The sequence below is a fragment of the Nilaparvata lugens genome, chromosome 6, assembly GCF_014356525.2.
Source record: "Nilaparvata lugens isolate BPH chromosome 6, ASM1435652v1, whole genome shotgun sequence".
Taxonomy (NCBI): Eukaryota; Metazoa; Arthropoda; class Insecta; order Hemiptera; family Delphacidae; genus Nilaparvata; species Nilaparvata lugens.
This window is the reverse complement of record NC_052509.1, coordinates 49,293,208-49,315,670: the sequence shown is the minus strand read 5'-3', so window position 1 is coordinate 49,315,670 and position 22,463 is coordinate 49,293,208. Positions and strand designations below refer to the sequence as shown.

Genomic DNA, 22,463 nt, shown 5'->3' with positions numbered 1-22,463 from the left:
CTAAAAAAATCATTGAATTTCACAATTTACACAAAGGAAAAAGTACTCTGAAAACAATTATATATACACATATACAAAAGTCTGATCGTAGTTTCGAATATGAGCAAGGAAAGTTGTGTGAGTGTACCACACCAGATTTTATGAATAGATTTGCTTTATGTTTTGATTTATGACAGGAAGGATACAATTTTAAAACTAATCATTGTTGAATCTGTTATAATTATTGTGTAATATCTGTAATAATCATTGTTATCTTCTACAATCCAGAATCAAATTGCTTAAATCTTCTATCTAAAGTCACACAAAACGGTTTTGTTCTTCCATCATGCTTTTGCGAAAATTATACAATACAGTTTCCACTCCTAACTATCCAAAATTGTGTATTAATAATAATCTTATGGCTTTTATTGGTGGGGAGCTCCTGAAGGAAGTTCCACCTCGCCTGAAAATCATATGAGCCGTCAATGGGCCTTACAACTGTCATACTTCAGCCGGGACCGACAGTTAAACGTGCCCATTCTATAACACGGGAGTGACCTGTTCATGAACTTTTACTTTCCTTGCCTTATTACCATAGGTAAGGAAAGTATTACTTTCCGAAAAAAATTAAGGTACCCAAATTTCTAAATTTCTATAAGTTTCAAGGTGCCCCGAGTCCAAAAAAGTGGTTTTTTGGTATTGGTCTGTATGTATGTATGTGTGTGTGTGTGTGTGTGTGTGTGTGTGTGTATGAGTGTATGTGCGTCTGTGTACAAGATATCTCATCTCCCAATTAACGGAATGACTTGAAATTTGGAACTTAAGGTCCTTACAATTTAAGGATCCGACACGAACAATTTCGATCAAATGCGATTCAAGATGGCGGCTGAAAAGGCGAAAATGTTGTCAAAAACAGGGTTTTTCGCGATTTTCTCGAAAACTGCTCCAACGATTTTGATCAAATTCATACCTGGAATAGTCATTGATAAGCTCTATCAACTGCAACAAGTTCTATATCTGTAAAAATTTCAGGAGCTCCTCCCCATCTATGCAAAGTTTGATTTTAGATTCTCAATTATCAGCCTTCATCCACAATTTAAACACCAAATTTCAAGTGGAATAGATTTAGCATGAGAATCTCTACAATTAATGTACAGGAACATTTTCACCTTAAATTAAAAATAAACTCGAAAATCGAGAAAATGTGATTATCCAATTGCAAACTATTGGTAACTGTTGATTCTATTAAATGATTCAGTATGAAGATATAGCAGACCTCGTATGTCTCCAGCTTTGACACCAGCTGGCTCAAATCTTTGAATAGTAGACTTGAGATGCGCGGGAACACTAGCTCAATTTTCAGAACGGCAAGGAAAGTTGTGTGAGTGCGCCACAACAGATATTTTGTTATGAGCGGGGTATGAACCGGGGATCTCTAGGCTGCTACGCAAGCACTCTATCCACTAGACCACGGATCACTCCATGTGATTTTGTATTATGAAGGTGCGTACAGATATACGCGCCGCGAACATGAGCAATTCACTTTTAATCAGCTGACTATATCTGTATTTTTAGAGAAACGGTATAATATATAGATATAAAAAGCTTGGCATCAGCTGATGAAAGTGAATTGCTCATGTTCGCGGCGCGTACGCACCTTAATATTTGAATAACATTGATTGATTGACGTAATTCAAATTTATTGCCGAACCAAATTCTGATAGCTTTGCCTGTACAGTAACTGACACGACAATAAAAACTCTTTGGTTTCAAACTTATCCAAAGGAACCATCAACTTCGAAAACACAATTTATTACAGTTCCATATTATAACTCCACTCTACCATCAAAACGATACCTTACAGAAGCATGAAACTTTCGAAACTAAAGCCGGCTATAATGTAGCTACGACACAGAACAGAAGCAGGATTGCATTTCCTTACTGAACCAAGTTCAAGGTTCTCGTGAGGAAAGTTTCCCTCCAACTTTGTTTTGAAAACAAGGGTGGATGGGGGAGGAGGGGTGAGTGATGAAAAGAACAGTGGCCGGAGGAGGGGTAGATCGAACGAGAATGAAAAAAAGTTCAGGAATTCCATTCTATTCGCCAGTGAAAGACGGATAAACGACGGCCATTATATTTCGAAAGATTTTCCAGTTTCGAGTAGCATATTAGATACAGAGATTTTCTAGGTAGGATTCTGAAATCTTTTGCCTGTTTCAACAGTTGCAATGAGAAATAAGAAAGCATTTATTTCTTTATTCATATTAATTACAAAATATACTGGCTTAGATTCTAGTTCATAGTCAATAATAGTATATACTGTCTCAGATTCCAGTTCATAATCAATAATAATATGACTCATAATTCAATTATTTTACAAAGCATGAATAATACTATTCAAAGATATAATGAAATAATGCAAATTGATTACGAGAATATAATATTGTGTTGTTTATACATAAGTTCCGCTTCAAGTTTGAACATATAAATGTAAATTCATCGAAGAAATATGTAATGATTTACTTACCATCAACATTTGACTGGGACAGGAAGAGAGTGAAAATAGTGGAAGAAAGAGAGAGTGATAGATGAAGAAAGAAAGAAAGCGATAAGTGGGAAGGGGGAAACTACAAGGAAAACTAAAATACAGTTGGATATGTCAAAGTCTACAGAGGAAAGCTTTTCCCGAATAGATTAGCAACAGCTTACGAGCAACTTTACGACAAACACGTGGAGGGGGGTGATCAAAAGAAGAGGGAGAAAAGGAAAAAAGAACAAGCAGGGTAGGTAGGGGGATGGAAATGACAAGGAGGGGTATGTGAAAAGGAGAGACCGTGAAACAAGAAAGTGGAAATGGAAGTGAGTGAGGTAGAAAAACGTCAAGTTCGAAAGAAAGAGGTATAAATAAGGAGAGAATAGAAGTTTAGTGTAGATGAGGGTGTCAGGTAACCCTGAGACACTACAGGAGAGGTAGAATAGAATCGTAAGTGGCGGAATAGATACCGACTACTTATGCATTTAATTCGATTTCGAGTCCATGAGAAGTGTGTTTAAGGTAGGCAGTGGAGTGAAAGCCTGGCTCCATGTGATAGCATGCTTTCCCGGCTTTTCCCGGCGCGGGAAAGCCACGTGGAAAACCGTCAGGGTCAATAGCGTCATGTCTTGCGCATTTCCCCAGGCGGGACTTAACTCATTCTCCATCTCTCTCTATCACCAACACTCTTTATCACCAATTTTCTCTCTTCTCCTTTTTCATTTCCTCGCTCTTTCCACCCCCATCACCATGGAAAACCGGTGGGCTTTCCACTACCGTCTCATACATCTGATCCACTCTCTCTCTCTCTTTCTTTATTTTGCTCTTACACTCGTTATCACTAATTCTCTCTCCTCTTCTTCCTATCTTCTTCTCTATTTCCACCCTTCAACACCCGGGAAACCGTTATACATCACTATAACAAATTCTTTCTCCTTTCGTTTCTCTTATTTCTCTCTTTCCGTCCCTCATCACCACGGAAAACCCTTATTTTACTCTTAACTAATTCTCTCTTCTCACTCCTCTCCTTTCTATTTTCTTTTCTCTTTCCACCCCACATCACGACGGAAAACGTTGCTTCCACCACTAAACGTCTGATTCGCTATTTCCCAGACTTCCATCGATAACGCATAATTTCATCCCCATCCCACAATTTTCCCTGACATAACCCCCCCCCCCTCATCCAAGAATGCATGAGTCACTCCTGACATAAGCCTCGGCAAGAATCAATCACACAAACAATCAATCAATCACTGAGATCACTTTTTCTGTGCTTTATTCGAGTAGGCTATAAAAATAACATCAGTGAATGATAGAAAAACCCACGTCATGAGTTTCAGCCCTCAAAAAGAACCAGTAGAGACTTTTTCGATGTTTTATTCGTGTAGGCTATAAAAATAACATCAATGCAAGCTGTGAGAGGTAAAAACTATACTTTGGGCAAGATTATACCTCAAAAAGTCCCTCACTTATTCTGTGTTTTATTTAAGTAGGCTATAAAAGTCACATCCAGCCAAGCAATGTGACATAAAACATCTCGCTCATGCAAAAAATGTCATTAATCCAATAGTAACTCAATATTTAAAATATTTCTCAATTTTTCTCCTATCATTTCAATTTACATTTCTGCGTCAAGTGCATAATGAAAAATTGTATAATGTATACAGAGTGTCCCATAAGTCAGTTGACACTACCAATTTTAATCTAACATCCCATTGTCAACTGACTTATGGGTCCATCCTGTATAATTTATAATTTTGTGATAAATATGAATTCTGGAGTATTCACAGCAATATAATTCAATTTAAATAAGAAAAAGATACTTTAGATATGGTTTTCGTAGAGCTTGAAGGAATTTAGAAATGTTGTAAGAACAGGGCAAAACGTCTTAGCTCGATTAGCTACTGCGACCCAACTTGGGTAAAAATTAATAAAGTATAAATAAGTGGTATTTCATTATTTTTTCCATAAAAACAGTATCCAAAGCAAATCATTGTTGGCATTTATACCCCATGGCAAAGTCTGGGCGACTCACAACTTAAGTAGCTGTCACTCGTTTCGAATAGTTCCTGATCAAATTTTAGTTCATAGCAGACAAAAAATTGAATAATAATCTTTTCAAAGCTCCCTGAGAACAGGGACAATAGTGGCATCCACTGGGAGCCAATGCCATCAAACAGGGACATTAACAGCGTCTGAAACCCTTCTCACAGGGACAAGAGAAGAAATTTTAGTCGCCACTATTAATTCCAGGTCTAGTGTAAGCCACTATTATCCTTGTCTGGAGAGTGCTTTACAGTCAAAACATAGTGTACTGGTGAAGTTAGCTTCAATCGAGAATGGAAGTTATCATCTTTATTCGTTAAAAGGGGACAAAAGTCGATTTAAGAATCTATAATCGTAGACTTTATAGTGAGAGATTCACTTTGAGCTATCAGTATTTGTTATGTATAACACCAATGTTTCGCATTCAACTAATGCTGATAGTATGTAGTGAATCTCACCACACAACAATATAACTAGGTAACTACTCTACATTTTTTTAGCATAACCGAACAAACACTACCAGCAGCCTCAACCTCATCACAACAAACACACCAGCTACATTGAAACCGTCATTATTACCGCGTTCACTATACTGAGAATCACTGTAAACCGTCAGCATTTTTGATAAATAACACCAACGCTTCCCATTAAACCGATGCTGACATCTTCGTGAATCTCACTTACAGTTCTGGTGAAAGTAGGCAAGAAATATTATTCGCCGGTTCTAATTGTACACGTCCAACAGGAACTACCATCATCTGGAGCAATAAAAACTTACCTACATTATTACAATTACAATAACATTATTACTATTTGCTGCTAACGTAAGTTACCGGTAAGTTATGGCACAACAGGCGTGATAACTAGAGACGTGATAAATTTCGAGATAACAGGAAGTAGTGATTCGATTATTTCATCGCCAATAACTATAAGTAAAATGAAGGTAGACAGATAATCTTGAAAAAGGATTGTACATAGCTAAAGTTAGTTATAGCAGAGAGAAGAGAAGTACAATATATTTTTTATTTTTGGTAGTTAGTAAACTAGTTGTTCTGCTATAACTATAACTATGGTTGCATAGAGGATGTTGGTAGAATTCTATTTCTGTTCTGGCAATAACCTTTTGATAGGTTATCTGGTTATCTTTTTATTTACTTTCGAATCGTTTCGATTTATTCACTTCCTGTGTAGAGCACACTCCTATCAAACGTGAATTTCAGTCGTGTGAAAGATTAAGCAGTGTGATAAATGCGGTTTGTGCATCAAAAGGAGAAGTGCTTAGGCTAGGCTATAGATTATAAATTATATAATTATATAGAAAATTGAGTGAAAATGTATCATACATGGAAAACTACTTTGGGGGTAATCACGTAAAAGAACAAGTCAAAAATTATTGGTAATTTTTTGAAAAATTAATTTTGTATTTAAGGTTTAAAACCAACGACACTGTGAATCATTTTTATGAATATTTTAGGTTATTAATTGAAATCTAGTGTTAGGAATTTTTTATTCGTTTTGTAATTTCTTTGTTTATGTCTGTTTCAATCCCAATTATAAATTATTCAACAAAGCAGAGCACTTGGAATTTACTATATCAGACTACAAACAGCTTCAAGTAGCAAAAAATTGAGAAAATATTTGAACTCATTCTTTAATGAGAGGCTTATAAGGCTTTCAAATATTCAACTTTCAGAAGAAGTTAAGTTGTAAAATTGTGCAACTCAGTTATATTATGTCCTAAGGAACGGACGTAGCTATAAATTTGGGACTAGGTGAGATTATCCAATCTCCATAAGTCTTCATTACTTTCAACAAGTAATCACTTTATTTTCCCTTCCTAAAAATGAAGCACCTTCCTGAAGCACTAGCTAAATGTTGAAACTAATGAAGCTAGGTTGTAAAATACGAGATTAAAATGGGCGAAGAATGTAAAGAATAAAGAATGTAACATACTATATTCTCTGGTATTAATGGAAAGTAAGATTAGGCAGGGTAATCATATATCGTTTTTTTCAACTAAGAAGTGAAAGAAGAATAATGAGCAGAAAGCTTGTTGAAAATTGAATCATAATTCATAATTATGAATGCAGCTAACTGCCAACATGATACTTCCGGTTGAGTCGTGAAATTTGAGTATTCCCTTTCTATTAGCAGATCATTGCAATATTGAATTAGCACTAGAGTGACTATGAAATATTAAAAAAAGAATCAAGAAGCTACAAAAATTAACTACAGAAGGATTGGTATCAAGAAAGAAGTCAATGTTGAATCTGAAGAACAATAAAATGAAGGAGCTTCTACTTCAAGATAAAACTAAAAATAGATATTGTTGTACTGGCTAAAATGTGTCAATTCTTTCAAACGTTTAAAACTAAGAAGGGGTCACTTTTACTATTCTGGTTACTTAAATGGTGTCTAAGATGCTTTCTCACAGATGCTTTGATGCATAACCTATTTCGGACTATGTGAAACCTTATCTTAATTTGGGAGTGGAATAGCAAGGTTACCTTATTTTTTCTCTCTCCCTATCATTTTGATGATGTACTTATTGTATCAATCTATAAAGAATCATGTAGAATAATGAAGACTTGCAGAATTTCAATATTATCTTCGAATTCAAGAGTATTCGTTATTAATATTAGTTATATAAGTTACCAGTCCTTACAAATGAAAACGTGAAACAGAAAAATATAGAGAAGAACTGAAGATGGTATAGAGCATAACCTATTTCGGACTATGTGTAACCCTATCTAAATTTGGGAGAGGAATAGCATAAGGTTAGAGCATATAGAAGAAGTAAATACGGGGGATGAAAGGAAGAAAAAGAAAGACAATAGCACGGAGGTAAAATCAGGAGCAGGATGAGAAGTGGAAGGGGGAGGAGGAGGAGGAGGAGGAGGAGGAGGAGGAGGAGGAGGAGGAGGAGGAGGAGGAGGAGGAGGAGTAGAAAAAGAAGAAGAAGAAGAAGAAGAAGAAGAAGAAGAAGAAGAGGAAATTAGAAGATTGATCTAATCTAGTCTGAAAATATTGAATAAGAAGGAAAATAAATCAGGTAACGTAAAGGAAGTAGTGTGGAAAGTGGAAAGAGAAGAAGAAGAGGTAGTGCTAGCTGGCCATCAAGGAGACCTCTTCTGTAGGCTACCCTCAACCTGCTTCTAATGTCGGAGCAAGAGGCAATTTTCATTTCATTGAGCCACTATTACAGAGACGTTGAGTTTTTTCTCACACCGCCTCCTCAACATCACCTGTGAATGGCAGGCACAATGAACCTCCCAGACGAATGGAGGAGGAAGAAGGATGAAGAAGGATAAGAAGGAGGAGAAGAAGAGGAGGAAGAGGATGAGGAGGAGGAGGAACGATGTCCAGACAGGAAGCACCGCACTTCTCTTGCTCACTACTCGAGACTTTGACTTCCTTTCTCGAAGCTCAACCATCATCAGTGGGACGAGGATTTCTGGACTCAGGGTAAAAAATGAACCCAAGTAGACGCATTTACTCGACTAGACTAATCGTGCTACAAAAACTGACTTGTCCAAGTTGAACTTTAGTATAAATTGAGTCCTACAAAGGTTCATCACCTTATACTTTTAAATCCAGTCCTACAACGATTTACGACTGTATACCTCTGAAACGTTATCACAATTCAAAAATAGATTTTACAAGTTGGAGTAAAGAAGATTTTGTTTGTATGAAAATTAAATCCTACAAAGGTTTACTACTGTATATTTATATATTAACGTTATGAGGAAACTAAAAATAGATTTCACAAAACATGTTTTTTTAGTTTTCATCACATCATCATACTCCAAAAATGTCCTTAATTATATTATAAATCTGGAATTAAGTTTTAAAAGTTGATGAAGAACAAAGATCACAATGTTATCACTGTTCTAGCAAATATAGTAAGATTCACATTAAAATGACAGCATTCCTATACATAACATCAATTCTTACAAATTCAACCAATACTGGAAGTTTGAAATAATGAGTCTCACTATAGAAATACAAGTTTTATGATTATAACGATGAAATTCCTTAGTGATTCAACCCGTCAAAAGAGTAATGGAGGTGAAATGTTGACATTTTCCATTCATTACAGGTTCGCCAAATAATAGATTCTTGAGAAATTCTTCAGTCAAGTTATATTTTTGTCAACTTATCATCGAGTTACCAGAACCGATTTTTTGGTCGCTATGAAACAAAAATGTGTCAGGCTGGTAAAGTTTTTGAGAATCGTTTATAAACACTGCCCAAAATGTACCTTCACGCCTTTCTATAAGATCATTCTATAATTCTATAAGAGCCTCGACAAATCAGTAAGTTTCAAAAATTTCAAAATCAGTTTCCCAAACCACTACTTTCAAGATCTCTGTACTCTCTTGAGTGAGATTCATTCCAAACTGTCAGCATTCCTTATTTATAGCATCAGTGCTTCCCATTCGAGATTTTAAAGTTAGTCCCACGTTAGTCACTGTTAGGTGTTAGTAAGTCGATGATTTCACAACAGAACAACACAATAATAGTGTTCAGAGTGTTATCTATTTTTTCGACAGTAATTTCGGTGGGAGCCGACTGTACAGTATTGGTTGAATAAGCAACATTGGTTGAGACAGTCAACAAAGGTTACACAACGGACAGTTCAATCGACGAATTATTTGTTATTTGAGTAGATAAAGTGAGACTATCGGTCATTGTTTCATAACCTCCAATATCATGATAATGATTTCAGTATCTCGACTTTTAATCTTTTTCCACAGCGTAAAAATTGCCAATACAAATAAAATCCCACACTTTTCGATCAAACTTCCACCCTATCTCTCCCAAACAAAAAAAACCAACAATATTCTCCCCTCAATACGAAAAACCACAAAGACAATACCTTCCTTTCATGACATCAAACCCGGAGCAATAACACTGCCTTTATCAATGCCCCATACGGACCCTCATGTTTCTAATACTGGAGTCGCTTTCTGATAGAGCACTCAAAAGTGGAGATAATATTGAAATGTTTCCTGTACAGCTGTGACAGGCCTGGTGGCCTAACCACACAAACATACAAACATAGATATAATCTTCACTACATATATGAATGGCCTAAACCACACTGATATAATCGATCCTTTTTATCTGTGACCTGAAACATATCATACCAATGTATACAGATATATATTTTGTTTAGATCGCCACTATAAGAGTGACCCTTAACACACATACGTATAATAGTCGATTGATACCTTTTTCACCTTGTCCTGAAAAATATATCTAATACGAGTGTATATAGATGTAATTCCTGTATTTCTTTGACCTGAGACAATACATACGGTGCATGTATCGATATAATTTGACTATAATGTTTGCTATATCTGTGAAGTGGAGTGGAAACCCGCATGGAGATGGTGACTGACCAATGGTAGCCAAGCAAACCAAAACAGCTGTTAAATATTGGGAACCCTATGTAACAGCTGCGTTCCGTGTCCAGGGAACCCTATCGCTTCCCGTTTCACACATTACCTTGGTTCTCTCTAATATTCATTCTCATTCTGATTTCTCTCTTCTGGGTCTTATGTAAAAATTTCCTTTACACCCTCTACTACGTTGTGTACTGCATCTATGTTTCACCAAAATACAAACAGAAGTTCAATTCTTAGCTTTTCTCTCCTTATTTACTTCTCCATTTCATTATTTCCCTCATTTTTCTTATTTCTCATTTCATTGAAATCGTTATACTCAATCTGTCCTATGAATTTCGTATCCCTCTATTTCTTGTACTTATTATTATTATTCTACTACTCGCCCTCAGGAAATTATATTCAGTTTCTCTCTTACCTTTTTTTCTCTATTTTTCTTTCTCTTTTTATTTTTATTGAAACATTAGTGTATTCCTTTATCTCCTTTTTCTTTCCCTCTTTTTCATTTTCACCTTTTCTACTTTTCCTTACTGCTCTTATTCTCATTTTTCCTTCTCTACTTCTCCATTCCTTCTTTTATTTTCTCCTTCTCCATTTTCGTTTCATGATTTATCTTGTGCCGGGTCTACACGACAACGATATTCGCGCAAACCTCTGTTCACACGACACCAACTTTAACGCAAACCTGTATTAAAAACTAAACCATATATAAATTCTATACGAAGTCTTTGAAGTGTTTATAAACTTGAGATGAATAGTAACTCAAGCCTCCTCCTCCTCCTCCTCCCCCAACTACTCCTCCTTCACCTCCTCATCTACTCCTCCTTCACCCCCACCTACTCCTCCTCCTTCAGCAACTATTCCTCCTCCTCATCAACTCCTCCTCTTCCTTGTCCACCTTCTCCTTCGCCTCCTCCTCCTCCTCTTCCACCTCCTCCACCTACTCCTCCGCCTCCTAGCTCTACTTTTCCTCCTCCTCACAAACTTCTCCACCTCCTCCTCTTCCTCCTCTACCATCTCCTCCTCTTCCTCCCCCTCCTCCTCCTCTCCCTACTCTTCCTCCTCCTCCTCAACTACTCCACCTGCTCCTCTTCCTCCTCCTCAACCTACTCCTCCTCCAACTCCTCATCCTCCTCCCACTTCTCCTCCTTCTCCTCAATAATAATAATCAAGAATACTGCTTATCAAGTAAAGAGTGAATAACTATATCTATTACATTACTATAGAGTAAATAAGAAAATTATTATCCATTAAAAAAACTTCCTTGTTTTTGAGTATTTTTGAGAACTGACCTCGCACATATTTAATTTGAGGGTGCTGAATCCGAATCTGAAATCGCGAATTCTCAATCTTCATTTTGAAGCGATGTAGGTTTTGATGGATAGATGAAACATAATCGTTTCCTAGAAAAATTGACGCAAACCTGGCTGAGATTGATCGAAGAAAGCACAAACCTTAAAACCTCAGAAATTTACTACGATCTCCCGTCTACACGACGCAAATATCGTTGTCGTGTAGACCGGGCATTGGCCCTCTTTCACCACAGGCCCTCTTTGGCACCTTTTCGCACCAATACTTCTCTATCTGTTCACCTGCTATTCTATCAATGTTCTCCTTCCTCACACTTTAGCAGATCCTTCATTTTCTTCCTCTTCGTTTCCTTCTTCTTCCTCATTTTCAGTTTAACCATCGTCATCATCTTCTTCTTCCCGTTATACTTCTTTCTTTATTTTTCTTCTCTTTCTCCCCCTCAATGATTCACTTTGTGTGCCATTCCCGTCCGCGATGACTTTGGACTTTCTAGTGCGTACGAGAAAAAGCAGATAAGGTCATAGTTTTTTTATATATCTTTGAAAAACACTTTGGATCACAATGATTTCAATCTTTTCTGGATGTGATATACTCTCATTCGGATACAGACTGACAGCAAACTAACAATACTCAACTAACAATATTCAACTAACAATATTGTCAGATTACTGTGCATTAAACTAACAGTAGACAATTTAGACAACCCAATAACATAAGTGGAATATGATGAAAACACTTCATTTATATGGGCTACTTTTGTACAAATTAATAAAAACTTGAACTACCCTTTATTATTAAAAAGTTATTATTAAAGTACCCTTTACTTTAAAGTTTTTAATAATAAAGGGTACTAAAAGTTTTTATTTTGTTTTTTTAATTCGTGGAATATGATATAGTTTACATTATGCTGATCACTGTCCAAAGATCTGGGTCCTATATATTTTGGAGAGGGAGTTGGGTATACCACTCTACAATGAGACCGGAATTTTAAAATAGTGACCAACCTACAAAAAAAGGACAGAAAAATGAGGTAATAGTTCGATACTCTAATTCAAACAAAATTAATATAAGTAATCTAATATCTACAAAACAAATAATCAACAATAATAATAGACAAATAATCTACAAAATCAATAATAAACAAATAATCTATAAACTCTCAAAAAATGAGAGTTGAGCACTGAGTTACAGTGCAGATGATAGGGGTCAGTTGGCTCAGATGATTAGTGAAGATTTGAAGAAATTGAATTTATGGCTGCAGGTGAACGCCCTAGAACTGAATGCCAGTAAATCCCACATAATTGTCCACAAGCTGAGGCCTGAAGGAAATGATTTAATGAATATATCATTTCATTCAAATGAATGTGATAGTCCAATAAACTGCACCTGTGAAAAGATTTCAGAAGCACCCCAAGTTAAATATCTAGGTATTATAATTGATTCAAAGCTTACTTGGAACCAACAAATAATTAAATTGAAGAGGGAACTTACGTGTGTATGCAGAAAATTTTACTATATAAGAAATTTATGCCCCGAATATGTCATGGAATCGCTGCACTATGCACTCGTAAACAGTAGACTACAATATGGAATAGCGGTATGGGGAGGAGCTTATTTTAATAACATTAAACCTCTTGTCACCGGGCAAAAATACATATTGAGGACCATAGACAAAAAACCAAGATTATTAGCTCTTTGCCAATTTTCAGAAATGGGGATTTCTACCACTAAGGTATCTGTATTTCTTCAAAGTATTGTCAATTTTCTTTTTTAGAAGTGGACAAGTGAACGTTGCTAACCGCGAATATTATCTCCGATCCGCAAGTAATTTAACCAGACCAAGACCACACAAAGAAATCTTTAAACATTTTTATTTATTTATAGCCCCAAAAGTATACAATGAAATTCCAATTAGCATAAGGCAGCAAAAAAATCCGAGAAGTTTCAAGTTTTTTCTGAAGAATTGGTTATTGGAAAAGCAGGATGTTGAAGTGTGGTTTAGAGATCTCAGATAAAAACTTAATAATATTGCAATAGAAGTATAGTTACAGGTCATTTAAAGAAATCTATTCAATGTGTGAAATATTCAAATCTAAGCTTAGTAGGTATTTGTTTCTGTTTGTGATGTAAATAGATATTATTATTCAAGGTAAAACAACCCAAGTTGGAGAGTGTAGATATAAGTGATTAAGTGCCCTAAGATTGCTCTAGAATAGATAGATGGCAAGGGATACGTTGAGTTGAATTTTTCACCTTATGATGAATGGATATAAGTGGAAGAGTAATAATATTGTTTGTTTTTAAATAGAGAAGACAAGTTTTGTTGATTCTAGTACCTAACAGTCTTCTTCGCGACAGGGATGTAGTAATTATTATTTATAGGTTTATAATTTTTCTAAATGACTAAAACTATTTGCTATTAACTCCCATAAAGGAATCCTCGGGAGTACCTAATTTAAAAAAAAAAAAAAAAAAAAAAAAAAAAAAAAAAAATCTACACAAACTAATTTATGAATTCGCAGTTGATTAGTACTTTTATAATATGCATTGCATTATTAGAACATAATCAGAACATGCAGTATAAGTTGACATCAAACTAAGCATCAAGTTATCAGCTATAAATCCTATGCTCCAAGTTTTAGCTCCGTACTCCTTGGAATTCTGTACATTCTGACCCACTCACTTATCTACTAATAATTAATTATTACAAAAACTAAACTACTAGCTCATAAACTTATAATCAATAAATATTCACTTGCAAACTTTCTAAATAAAGTCCTTCTGTGGACGGTCTGTGAATTATTATGGCCATTCCTGAGATTTACGATGATAATTTCTGTTTGCTATACGCTTGGTTAATTGCAGTGAATATGACGTTTTCATGATTTATAAGACGCTTAGTAATAATTAATAATATGTAGGGGCAAAATGCATTTTTCACAACCTGCAACTAGAGAGTATTTTAAATAGTCTTTGAATTTATTCACCTGCAGCTTGCAACTCATTTAATTACCTCCAAAGGTTGGATTTATGTATTTATCGGTCTTCCAAGTCTGACTCTTCCAACATACTCTACCTATTCACTCTCTCTCTCTCTCTCTCTCTCTTCCTTTTTCTCACGCAGGGTAAATGAATTCGTTGACCCTTCCTTTTCCTGTGTTTTACAATGTTGTTAGATTGGAGGTGTTAATGCACACAGACTATCTCCAACCTTTTTCACTTCGTTCTTCTCTCTATGTTCTACATACTATGTTCTATCTACTTCATTATTTTCTTTCTTCTTCTTTTTCTTCTCCATCATCATCATCTTCTTCTTCTTCTTCCCCTTCTTCTTTCCCTTCTTCTTCCTCGTTTATACTTCCCTTTCTTTATTTCTTCATCCTCGTTTATACTTCCCTTCCTTTTTTTCCCCTATTCTGCTCCTTCTATCTCTCTCCACTTGTGACTTAAAGTTTACACACTGCTGGGCGAACGGAATGCAAACAAAATTAATTAGAACCTTAATAGGGCTTTATAACTTCAGATTTCCTTTAATATTCACTGCAGAAGTTCACTTCCGGAGAGATGGAATGAAGAGAAGGGAATGGCACGAGCAGTGAGAACAAACGAATGGGTGCCAGTGACAGGATTCAGGAGTAGCCTTCACAACCAAAATCATTTATATTATTGGATAAAGATGAAACGTTCTATTCTATAATAATAATAAAATGATATTTTGCGAGATCGAAAATGTGTGAGCTAACACTAGGAAAACTTTTCCAAATTTTTATTATTTCAATTCAGTTTGACAGATTGTTCCACTGTACGATTATTTCGATAAATTTATTAAAATTAAAAATGCCTGACGCTTTATTTCAGTATTTGAAAACGGGCATAGAAGATTCACGTAAAACAAAATATTATTTCCCTAGAAATCGTTTTCGTGTTACAGTAAAATAGAATGACTTTTTATTTTTGGATGGAATAATGATAGATAATTATCTAAAATATCACTTAATTTCTTTTAAAACAATTATTTCAAATCAATAAGTAGGCTACATACGAGGAATAGCAATAACATGAGAGTATACTGTACTTGAAAAACTTTTCATAGTTAAAATATTCAAATCTGAAATATCACAGTATTGCAATGGTCTTTTTTCTCAAAGAGATCTGAATCCATCACAATGTAATCAATAGGCTATGCGGAATATTTTAGTAGAATAAAATAAAAAAGCCAATGACCTAATCACAAAATTTTCATGAACTCAACACGGAAAAAAACACAGTTTCAACCGTTTTTCTCTCAATTTATTGTGAGAAAAATGAAAAACTATTGCACGCTCCACATTCAGAATTTATTTGTTTCGCCCACTAATACACTACTGGCCTCCATCATAGTTCAGATTTGTTTCGGCTCTAGCAATATTACTACGGTCCAACAATTCTCCTTTTTAAGCGCTCATGTTTTATGAGTTCTGTGATTACCAAAGCAATCTAGTTGAGCGATTGCTATGCGGAAAATATTCAATGACAAATAGTTAGTTAAGTTCAGTTGGGAAGTAAACGAAAAATACATTAAATATTCAATTATAATTTACATTCAAAACGAAAAATTGATTTCATATAATTTTTTATTTAAATTTACCATTTTTATGAAGTTATTTTTGTGACTATGATACAGAATGTTTTTTATGTATTTTCTATATGAAATATCTTGATTCGGGAGAGAAACCGTTTTGAATTAATCATGTTCCTATCCCAGCCATTTTTACTTTCCTTGCCCTATTACCATAGGTAAGGAAAGTATTGCTTTCCGAAAAAAATTAAAGTACCACAATTTCTAAATTTCTATACGTTTCAAGGTCCCCTGAGTCCAAAAAAGTGGTTTTTGGGTATTGGTCTGTATGTGTGTGTGTGTGTGTGTGTGTTGTGTGTGTGTGTGTGGTGTGTGTGTGTGTGTGTGTGTGTGTGGTGTGTGTGTGTGTGTGTGTGTGTGTGTGTGTGTGTGTGTGTGTGTGTGTGTGTGTGTGTGGTGGTGTGTGTGTGTGTGTGGTGGTGTGTGTGTGTGTGTATGTGCGTCTGTGTACACGATATCTCATCTCCCAATTAGCGGAATAACTTGAAATTTGGAACTTAAGGTCCTTCCCCTATAAGGATCCGACACGAACAATTTCGATCAAATGCAATTCAAGATGGCTGCTAAAATGGCGAAAATGTTGTCAAAAACAGGGTTTTTCGCGATTTTCTCGAAAATGGCTCCAACGATTTTGATCAAATTCATACCTAAAATAGTCATTGTTAAGCTCTATCAACTGCCACAAGTCCCATATCTGTAGAAATTTCAGGAGCTCCGCCCCATCAATGCAAAGTGTGATTTTAGATTCCCAATTATCAGGCTTCAGATACAATTTAAACAAAAAATTTCAAGTGGAAAAGATTGAGCATAAAAATCTCCACAATTAATGGTCAGTGACATTTTCACCTAAAATTGTAAATAAGCTCGAAATTCGAGAAAATGTGTTTATTCAATAATGCAAACTGTTGGCAACTGTTGATTCTATTGAATCATTCACTACGAAGAGATAGCAGACTTCGTGTGTCTCCAGCGTTATTGTCCTGTCACCAGCTTGCAGATCTTTGAATAGTAGACTTGAGATGCGCGTGTACACTTGCGTCAGGTGATAAATTTTTATAACGGCAAGGAAAGTTGTGTGAGTGCGCCACACTATTTTTTTTATTCTGTGATTGTATAAATAAATTAAATTAAATAGAATATTAATGTTTTTTATCGATTGCAATCACAATGAATATTCGGGATTTGTTCATAGTAAGTATTACGAAGATGAATAAGGAACAGATATTCTTGGAAAAAAGTGTCGAAATTTATTATAATCTCATTAATATTATTTTCTGGAATACTTGTCTTAATATTAGCAGAGAAAAATGAATATCTTTACTCTATGATATTAGAGTAAACTACACAACAACTATGAATCTGACCGGACCCATGCCGCATTTTGGAGTGAACATCACAGTAGAGAGATGTGAATTCCAATAAGAAAGATAATATTCCAGTGAATAGAGATTTATAGTAGCGATGATAAAACATCAAGTCAAAGAATAAATAAAATTGCCTCATACAATCCAATATTAAAATAAAAAGAACTACTGATCTCCATTATCTGATCAATCAAGTGACTCATTTTTGAAAAACACGGTAACATAAATTTATTAGAATCATATCTGAAAAATTGCGAATCCACAGAAAACCATACGGAAGCAAATGAGAGTGAATATTGCCAAGGAAAATTACAACAAAATTTGATTTTAGTCATTACAACAGCATTCCACTGACCGATTTCAGAACTCAACAAACTACAAAAAACCTATAAAAAGCAAACAATCCAACCTAATTTCAGTAGATTTTCCAAACCGACTGAATTTAATCAACTTCCTGTGGTTTTCTCCAATTCCGTTCCTGGAGGTAAAGAAGTGCTCACTTAAAAAATTCCGACAGTAAATTGTTGTAGAGAACGTTGAAAGGCGCATCTCAAGTTTGGCGAAATTCACTATAAACTGTCAGCATTGGTTTAATGTAGAGCAATGATGTCATTTTAAATAAATTCTGACACTATTAAAGAGAATCTCACTGGTGAATACATTCCTCAGACGTCCTGAGTTAATTGCTCTTAATAATACAACTGTTACACTACGGTATTCGTACGTATTTTTCTACAAACTGTCTGATTCCAATTTATAAGATCCACTTGTTTTTCTACAAGCACCTGAAATCAGCTCAACATTGTGAAACCTGCTTTACAACAACACTGGAAACTAGTTCAAGATATATACGCTACTTTGTAATGTGACAGTGTAGTAGATAATTGTTATCACTAATGAATTGCTAGTAGACGAGCTTTTGCTCAGTAAAAACACTAGGTTAATAACATAACAGAACCACAGTTCGTAGTTAGTTTTATTGAAGATAGCGTGCATTGCACACTTTTTACGTTAAATAATTGCTAAAAAGTTATTATGATCAGACAAACTAGTAATTAAACAACAATTGGAAAACGATGAGACATTATATTTATAATTGTTACTTTTTTCAATTATGGTCAAAGCTCAAAGACAACTAACTGAACCGAAATAAAACTGAAAATGGCAAAGGTAAACAAGAAATTTGAACGGGAAAATGATATCAAACTTTCAATCGATAACATAAGCTACTGCGATCCTTGAAAAGGCAGTAAGTATAGAATGTAGCACTTGATTGTTACTACATTCTATACTCTCTGGAAAAATAATAACATATTTCAACACAACATAGAAAACGATATAATAACACTTAGTGACATTTTACAACATCATATAACATTTAAATATCGTTTATGCAACTTTGTAAACAAAAATTTACTATGGAATTTCGTTTATAAACTTTTGAGTTCAACATCTCCTTAACAATATTTAACTTGGAATTAGAGGTTTATAGTATACGTCATTGAAATGATTTAACTGCAGCAAGTAATGTATGACCTTCTGACCTAGTCAACAATAGCCATATGGATCAAGGTCACCCTTTCTTTGAAACCTGAATCCCTCTCAGTCGTCTTAATACCTTTCTTTTTCGAACAATAGCATTTCTTTGCATTCATTGGGCTTCATGCTTTCTACCGAGCTGAGCGATGCTTTAATTATTTTGCTCTGCTACTGCAATGGACTCAATGCAACTATGCATCAATAATCAATAATACAGTAAATATTTTTCATTCACCAACAGAATCAGTTAAAACTAATAATGATTTTAATCAGTCCATATAAAGTTATTCTTTCTAGTCAAGAAACATGAACCTAATTAAAATACAGGAAAGATATAAAATTATAATGGTACCTAGTTTTTGAAAACAATTCGAAGCTCAATGATGATTCAATTCTCGAGATTCCTTACTGCCTGAAACTGATGATTTTCTATATTTTCAATTTATATTGAATAGCTTCATAACAAATCTCTTTTTTAAATTTTCTACTCCGATTAGACCTATTGCATTGTTTCAGTGTTTCTATAAATGTGTTCCAATCTTTAAGAAGTAAGATACATTCGTGAGAATTGAAAGTCACTCATCACAAGTTCACTGGTGATTTTATAAAATTATATTCAGCTACTATTATTATTTACATTGTTTTGCAATTTCAAGGTTCATCATGGAGTACCCTGCCTTGCGAGTGTTCCAATGTACAGCAGTATCACACTCATAAAATTCCCTACTCAAAAATATGCCATCCATGTAATGACAAAAGCAATTAAATCGACATTTCATTCCGCGAATAAAATGAGGAAAATATACACACAAGGACAGGAAATTACCTCGGTAGAAAATTATAACAGTTTTTCGACAGGTGAACTGCAATACGGTAAATTAGTAGCCTGTACTACAACACGCTAATTACGCAATTCAAGGTGATGGGAAACATTTCATCAACGAAAGGTGGACGCAGAAAGAAAGTCAAACAATACAAGGTATTTCTCCCAAGAGTGCAACGACTTTAAAGGTCGAATTATAGTGCAGCCGGAATTTGAAAGTACCGCTTTTAAATGTACATTAAAGTTAAACTCACGTTGTACTGTCAGCACTCGTTAAATGTGAAGCATTGATGCTATTTATAAGGAATCCTGACAGTTTGAAATAGATCTCACTATAGTTGCATAGTTTTAAACACTGGCCGAGGCAAAAATGAGGATGGAATTCTTCGTCTATCTAGAGTTCTAGAGCTTGAGTCTTGACAGTTATAATGGAAAAATGTTTTAATATTGTGTCGGATGTGAGTTGTAAAATCCTAGGCGTTCTTTAGTTGGGAACGGTTGTTTAGTTGGGACATCACACAATGACAAAAGTTTTAATTCAACCTACAATTGATGATGATGACTATATTTTAAGCATTGAAATTTAGATTCAATGAAACCATTTTAATAGTATAGGAAACATAGTGTTTTCACAATGACAAACATCTCTTCTGGATGACAATGAGAACTCAGTGGATATAAAAAAGAGTTATAGAAGATAATCTCGTTTGATGATTTGCATTTCATACGTCAGACACAGATCAAGTGAATCTGTTAGTGATTTGAAATGGCAACTACAGAACAATAAAATAGTATCCTTGACGAAATTATAATTTATATAAATTACGAAGATAATATTGACAACGAATAGAATCATAATTGATTTATGTTCAAATTTTTTAAAGAGGAAGAAATTTAATTTTAAGAAGCACATTCTACTAGTTGTAATTTCTGATAAATGGAGTCGCTCATTATGATCCTGTTGTATGACCCTATTGAAAAATAAATCTCTTTGACTGATCCATTTAATATATATTTTGACCATATTCATCAATTTCAGAATCCAATCTCAACTAGAATGATTGCGTTTTAATGATTTGAAACAACTAGAATGATTAGCATTTTAAATCTGGTTCATTCAACAGTGCCTACTAATAATACAACCTTTTAATGACAATGTTTACGAATTCATTGTGAATAGCTGACTGATCGCATTGTACTAATTAAGTTCCCTGCGAGAATAGATGAATGTTACTAAGGACTCATGTGGGAAACCTATGGAGACATTTCAGATTCCATTTTAACAGAGTTTTAAGAGTACTGAAAGTTTCACCTTTAGTAATGGAGAGTTTCTTCGTAGATGAATTTAAATAGCGTATAATATGTTATTTTCAAACTGAGTACCTTATTGTCCACAAAATGGAATTCCAACATGCATATTTGCGGTGTTATTTTATATCATACACAAATGTGCTCTACATCGATTCATAGATATGAATTTTGATAACAATATTGTACAAAATATTCAGAACACTTACCTTTCTTAGTCGAATCAATTCGGTGCAATTATCCTCAATTGGCTGATGATTATTTTGAAGATGGAAATGATTGTTCTCTTTAATTTCTTCTTCTCTCTTCAATGTATCCTGTGGAAAAACATATCGAGTAAATATGAATTTTTCAATGAAAAATTGATACAAAATTCATACAGAAAACATTGTTCATTTTGTAACAACATATAAGAGAAGACATGGAGTTTGATTATTGCTATAATAATGGTAAAGTAAATAACGAACCTATATACTCCTAGCAGGAAAGTTTGAAATACAAATAGCCTACTTCATCAACAATTTGTGTTCAAATTTTATAGAGATAGATCTATGGAAGATAATAGTCGAGTACTTCTAGTAAGATCTATTTTTCATAGTAGTAATTCTTCTAACTTTTCTAATATCTGTTTGAGACAGATAGAAATGAAAACATCACTCTTGACAAGTAATGCATAACTAATTTCTCATTCTGTATGTGTACATGTATACTGGAGACTGATGGCTGATATGTGTGGAATTTTAATTCTAGTTTTGAGCCACCATAAATCTTGAACTCTACATGCTCAGAATAAACCAACTATGGTGAGATTGGCTTTAAACAGCATCTCTCACGGATAACATCAACAACTCCCATTCAATCAAATCTGACAGTTCATTGTGAATCTCACTACAGAATGCATTTATTAGAACGGGAATCCTTACCCACACAGTCTATTACTGATGCAGTAGTTAATTGACTGGAATATAATTGAGGAATGCAAATGGAGTACATTCATATGCAATCAAATTGTGACAAGTTTAATAATAGGACTTGTTAATAATAGATTAGTCTATTCCTCAAAGTAACGGTGAAGTTGATACAGTGATAAGAAAACACTGAACCACTGAACCACACTAAACTGAGCACACAACAACTATTAGTTACTGATACATCACATAATAGATCTTTTAGATAATAGTTTATTGAAAACTCTATAGTTTAATTTACTTCGAACTGTCTGAATTCCTCATAGCATAACATAGCATCAATGGTTTCCACTCGACCTATGAATCTCTGCTGATAATCTCTAGTGAATCTCACTTTGGTTTGAATGAACTAAACGTAGTCTATGACGTATTAGCAATACAGTAGGCAATTTATCCTTTACATAGTACAGAATAATTTTCTTGCACTGTCACTGAGCCAATTACATGCTTTTTCTTTTATTGGGAGTGACATTGTAGACTTTCTAGTAGTGCCATTTTTCTGTGACTGTTTTCGGAATTAGTTTGTGTAGTTGGTGCAATGCAGTATAGGGGGCAGCACAGTAGTT

At 34.6% G+C, this 22,463-nt stretch overlaps 1 long non-coding RNA gene across 1 annotated transcript; it reads right to left on the bottom strand.

Annotated features, from left to right (window-relative positions):
- Positions 1-10,533: 10,533 nt before the first annotated feature.
- On the bottom strand, positions 10,534-12,063 carry LOC120351959. Its single transcript, XR_005571662.1, has 3 exons — positions 11,508-12,063; positions 10,865-10,870; positions 10,534-10,579 (listed from the first exon to the last, which is right to left on the bottom strand). It is a non-coding gene; the product is annotated as an uncharacterized LOC120351959 (long non-coding RNA).
- Positions 12,064-22,463: the final 10,400 nt, after the last annotated feature.